This window comes from Nanorana parkeri, unplaced genomic scaffold (genome assembly GCF_000935625.1).
Source record: "Nanorana parkeri isolate BGI_ZX_2015 unplaced genomic scaffold, ASM93562v1 scaffold213, whole genome shotgun sequence".
Lineage (NCBI taxonomy): Eukaryota > Metazoa > Chordata > Amphibia > Anura > Dicroglossidae > Nanorana > Nanorana parkeri.
The window spans coordinates 538,218-544,510 of NW_017306481.1; positions in this window are offsets into that span (position 1 = coordinate 538,218).

Below are 6,293 nucleotides of genomic sequence, written 5' to 3' on the forward strand. Positions count from 1 at the left end.
CCTACCACATTCTGAATTTTAAAAGACACAGGGGTCTATTCACAAAGCTGCCGAAGGATCTGGCCGTAGCTTCGGCCGATCCTTCGGCTAGCTTCGGCAAAAAATAAAGCACAAATATTTCAGTTTGCAGCTGTTATGGTACTTTTTATAAAAATAAAAATGAAAATAAAAAAAAACAATAACAAGTTATCACTGAGTACAACATGTCCCAAGTTTAGAAATTCATTACAAACCAGATTTCAGTTTACTCTGATCAGACCAGTAAATAACTAAGGGTAGATCCACACCAGCAAGCTGCGCTAAACGCATGACTGCTGGTGTGCAATTAGAGAAACAATGCAGGCACCCCAATGTAAGCACATTGCACTGTTTACTTTTTTTGTAGAACTTTATTGAAATGTTGCAAATTACATTTCATTCAGTTCTACAGTCACAGCACTGTGCAATGTAATTGTACCGCATTGCACCACACAGCACTGAAAAAATGTACTGCATGCAAAGCACCTTTTCCCCTATGTTGAAGAGGACAATGGCCTCTTCCCCTCAACCCTGGTGTGGTGATTGTGGTGGTCTGTGGTCAATGGGGGCTTCTCTGAATCTAGGTGCCCAGATGCTGCCCCTCCTCGTGAACAAGTAAGGGGCAGTTGTTACCCCTACTCATTCACCAAAAAAACCCTCAAATTGTAAATAAACACCATTGAAAAAAACACAACAAAGTTTTTTGACAATTCTTTTACCCCCCCCAAAAAAATGTCCATCCTTGTAAATTCAATGGTCAATCACATTGCCCAGCGATGCAGAGCCACATTAATCATGATAACCAACGGTGGCCAACTCGCCAAAAGAAAAAAAACTTGACTTCCCGCTAACCCATCCGTTCCCAACGAATACCACCGCAAAACGACAGCTCTGACTCAAATGTCAACAATGGGGCCGAGAAACTACACAATATACAACCTAGGTTGTGCAGGGTTTTTTTTTAGGGTACTCATATAGTTATAATTCGTACAATTTTGTTGAAGCATTTTGGTTCCTGATCAGTTCTGTCATAATGATGACATGCAGGATAAATACTCCATTTAGAAAAATTAAAGCCTTCAGCTTGCACATGAGCACTGCCACCTTCTGGTGGCAGTGTTCATCTGCAGTGCCCTGGATTTATTAGTTCAACTGTCTAATACAGCTGCACTATTAAAAAATAATAATACATTCATAAAAAAAATAGAAAATTACACTGCTAATGTTGTCCTGGCCACCTAGGCATCAATGCCCTTTGTTCACAAAAGGGTTAAAGGTGGCCAATATATAACTAAATTGCACCACTACAGCAGCTTTGGATGTAGGGAGCCTGATCTATTATAACCATATTAGCGATAAACAGAACGGACAAATTTGTGTATGCAGAGTGGAATACAAAAAAATGCTGCGGCATACAAGGAACAATACAAAGCACAGCCAGGTTGGGGGAATTCATTGATTGGCATCCCCGACCAATGGTGAAAGAAACCAGAGCTTACCTGAAGGATAGTAGGGACATCCTAAACATTTTAAATAACATGAAGGAAGGTAACAACATGGTTGATGTCGCCTCACTTTATACAGCAATTCCACATACAGGCGGTATAGAAGCAGCAAAATGGGCCCTAAATGTTTTTTCGGATTACAAAACAGAACAAAAATTATTTATTATACAGTGCCTAGAGTTTGCCATGTCCAAAAACTTATTTTGGTACAACAGTATATACTATCTGCAAAAAAGGGGAGTGGCAATGGGCGCAAAATTTGCGCCCAGTTTGGCCAACCTATATATGTCCAAGTGGGAAGAAACCTATGTTTTTGGGAAAAAGGTCCATAATATCAAACTGTGGAAAAGGTTTATAGATGACATCCTAGTCATAATTATATCATGCACTTTATTATCTTCTGGCGCTGCACAATTTACACTTTATCAAATTTTGACCCCAGGGTTGAGAGCGCAGCTGCTTTAATATCAAGGCTACCCATAAGCGCGGATCCACATTTTTACAATACAATGCAGTCATTAAAGTATAACTAAACAGAAATGTAACATATTCCAATGTAACACTTCTTAGAAATGCAATGTATTTGTCACTTCCTATGAGATGAACTGGAAACAATGTTACCTTTCTTTAAGGGCCTGTTCACATGATTTTCAGGTCCGAATCAGGTGCAGATCTGCAGACGCGGTGCTATGTTTTTTGCCGCGTTTTTGATTTGTTCCAGATAAAAAAGTTGTTGTTTTTTGCTGGAGTGGGGCTGTCAGTATGTTAGCTGCAGTGCAGTGCGTTTTGGACGCGTTATAGACGCGTTTTGGACGCATTTTGCATTTCTAGACCATTTCCTGACCGGACAAAATGTGACATGCAGTATTTTTTCTGTCGTAACCTGAACGGACTGCGCACGTGAGAACTGTAGGCCATAAAACACATAGGGATACATTGGGATGCATTTTTAGTGCAGGAGCATACGGATCAGCTCAGCACAGAAAACGGACGTCGTGTGAACAGGCCCTAAAAGCTACTAGAATCATCAATCAGTAATACAATGGAGATCAACAAAGGCAGACCAGTTTGAAGTTTAGTCTGTGTGAAGTTTAGTGTGTGTAACATTCATGGCTCCTTCCAGTGGAGATTAAACGTAGGCACCCAGGGACAGAAGGTGTGTTATTTGCTGGATCACCAGGTGAAAACTAAGGGGAATAAAGCTGGTCATACACCTATAGATTTTCGATCGGGAATTTTAATTTCGATTCTAGCTCAAATAGACCATCATTCACGGACCAATGTCGATTTTGATAATCATTCGTTAGCAATACTAATTCACTGAAATTTGTTGATCGAAAGAACAGATTTTTGTTTGCGCATGTGCAGTGTTCTTGCTGCAATTTCTTTCCAACAAAAAATCCACTAATCTATCGATTTTCGTACGATTCAAAAAAAGTTTTCGAGCTTGACCAATCAAGGAAATTCGGCCAGAAGTACAGTAATTAAAATCGTTGATGTCCCTTCAACTGATCGATTATCGTTCGAAAGACCATTTGTGGACAATTTCCGAACGGATATCAAAAAGGTGTATGGGCACCTTTAGAGAGTAAATTAATAAATCCAAAGACTGATTAGCGGCAATATATTATACCTTTAGGTTTAGGTATACTTCAATAATTGGCTTTTCTACCCTCCCCTTTTAGTAGCCAAGCAGATATTGTTCAGATAGAGGAGCCATTATAGACACTAGACATGTACATTCGGATTCGGACAAACCTTCAAATCAACGAAATTCAGTTGATTCGGCGGGTTCGTCTGAATCCGAAATTACTAATTTATTATATGCCATAAATTCATTTTCAGAATGTGCAACGGCCATGTCGGTGCGGCCGCTGGTGTGTTCTGCGCATGCCCGCTGCCATCTTGGAGGTGGAGCGTATGACGTCACATGACGGTGCTGCGTGATTGACAGCTGGCTCTGCCTATCTAGAGGCAGAGCCAGCTATACCTGCCCCCTCCCCCGTCCGTTCCGTCAGTCAGCGCTGGAGGATCGGACAGGGGAAGGGGGGAATCCCTACAGAGAGCCGTGAGTGACAGTCACGGCTCTCTGCAGGGACAGGATCGAGAAGTGAGCGAGCGACGGTATGTGTTTGCTCACTTCTCTATCTATTGAGCCGACCTGTGACAGTTTCATTGTCACAGGTCGGCTAGAACTATGAGGCTGAGTGATTTTCACTCGCCTCATAGTTCTCCTTTAGTCAGTAAAACAGCACAAGAAGTACACCTTTGCGTCTTGCTTCCTGGGATCCCCCTTAAAATTCATACCAGACCCAAAACCAGACCAGAATAAGGCTTTGGTATTAATTTATTTTGGGGGGGAACCACACATCATTTTTTACATTTATGTTTTTTACATGATTGAGAAAAGGTTGAGAAACACTGGTCTAAACAAGTAAAAAATCCAGTTACTATGTGATGCACAAACTTCATAAAGTAAAAAAGAACTTATTTCTTTGTTTGTGTCTCACATAGTCCCCCTCCCAGACACTGCATCTCACAGCGGGAGGGTTTTAGCAACAGAGGCACTGCTGTCAATCCAAAAAGCAGTGGGCAGAACTAGGTGTGGCCAGGTTCTGATTGGCAAGCTACAGGCTTATGAATCAGCAATGACAATACTCATAGCCATGGCCCCTGCAACATTTTCTCATCCTGCTGTAGTGCAATCAGGCACGGCCTACAGGAGAGTGGCAACTGTGCTCTGAATTCAGGATACGTGCAGCATTGTTGCCACCCCATCACAGGAAGCTGCATTAGATGGACTTCACTGGCAGGATCAACAGTTCTTTGTGGAAAAACTGTCCAGATAAAAGTTCAGATTAAGTGCTCCAGGAAATCTTTCGGTACTCACCGAAGCCGAATACCGGTACTTCCGTTTCATTACCTGCCGCCCGGCTTCTTGATTGCCATGCTGTCTGGCTGCCTCAATGCTGATTGACTGGGAAGCCGGCTTTCCAGCCAATCAGCATCGAGCCACTACCCGGCCAATCAGGAAGCCGGAAAGCGGGTCATTACACGCCGCCTGACTTCCTGATCGGCCGGAAAGCCGGCTCCATGCTGTTAAGGCCAGCTCAATTCTGATTGGCTCTCTGTTCCCTCGCGGCACTGCCGGTGAGAGGAAATCTCCATCTGACCGGAAGTTCCGGTATCAGGGGTAAGTATCGGAGCATTTGCACGACTATGAGTACTCGCCCAAATACTCGGTATCTGCACCGATACCGATACTATTATCAGTGCATCCCTAATATATATGCATGTATATATATTTTTTTTCTTTTAATGGGAGGCCATTCTACTTTAACACTGGAAGCTTCCTTACAGGACGAGAGAGCAGAGTGATAACCTTTCAAGTGTACTGCTGCTCCTGCATTGTCCATTGACAGGCTGTCAAATCCTTTTAACTTGTTGCCATGTGTTTTTCAACTGTATATTTAGTTTTTAGTCTGAAGTTCAGAAGGACTGAATTAGAAACATTGGAACTAGTAAAGCTACAGCAAAAGAAGGGCACATGCAATGGGTAACTAATTGGGTTTAATCCTTTAAATGCAGCAGGAAATCTTATGGTTTTTTTATGGGTGAAATCTCCAATTCTGCTCCAGTTTTGTAAATCAGCCCAATGTGTCTTATTTTATTGAATTTCCCGCACTGTATTCAGTGTCCGCATTACTATGCAATCCTTGTGGTGCTGAAAGAATCTCATTTATGACAGCCTCCTTGTTAAAACAATGCCTGAAAACATAAACATGCTTATTTAAAAATTCAGTCAAGACAATTTGAATTTATACTATTGGTTTTAAATTAAATTGGGCGATGGGTTTATTGCTCAACCATTCCCAATGCTCATATCCATATGCATAGTATTATACTATAACTAGTACCTAGTGATTGATGAAATCTGTCTTTCTGACTAGCCAGTTGTGTGGATTATTTAATTAAGCAATGTAAATGGTAGTAAGTGGTTTGGGTTAGTTTAGTCTGATGACAAGCATTGTTACAAAAATGAGATTTATGGATAAATATCAAAAGAAAATAAACCTCTGGTGCTACATCAGATGTCAGTAGCTTGCAAGGTTTTATTGTCTAAGATGGATGTAGATGGGAGTACAGCTTCAAGACAAACATTGAAAAAAAATCTCCATGCGCATAATGATATAAAGCTACAATTATCTTGCCCCCTGCCAGTTAGCAAAAAAAATCAGCATGTAGGTTTTAGAACTTTGCAGACTGGTGGTAAAAGCATAATGAAAAAATTAAAGCTAATTTTCCTGTCACTAAGTAATGTTACATACAGTACACTGAAAAAATAGATAATGATTTAGGAGAGCAGTGCACCAATGCCTACTTCCTTCCTTAGGCTGGCCATAGTCCAGTATAGTTTTTCCTTAAATAAAAAAAAAAATCTAACAGATTCCTCCACATTTTTAAACATCATGGATGGAAGGGGGGGGGGGGCGTGGCCGGGATGTGAAGGGGACAAGACGTGTGTGTGTGAGCTCCACTGCCCTTACCTAGATCCATCCATTCTAATCCATCCTGCCAGGGGACATATCTGCCACATTGACCGCTGGAGGTACAGGGGGTAGATGCCGCTGGAGTATGCCCTCAAAATCGGGCAAGAAATCCGCCACTCCAGGACAAAAGTGCCGCAGACGGAACACGTGTCCCTCGCCGGCCATCTTGCCTGGATCTCCCACTTAGCGCCTGACTCTGGTGAGTGAGATATCTCCAGAC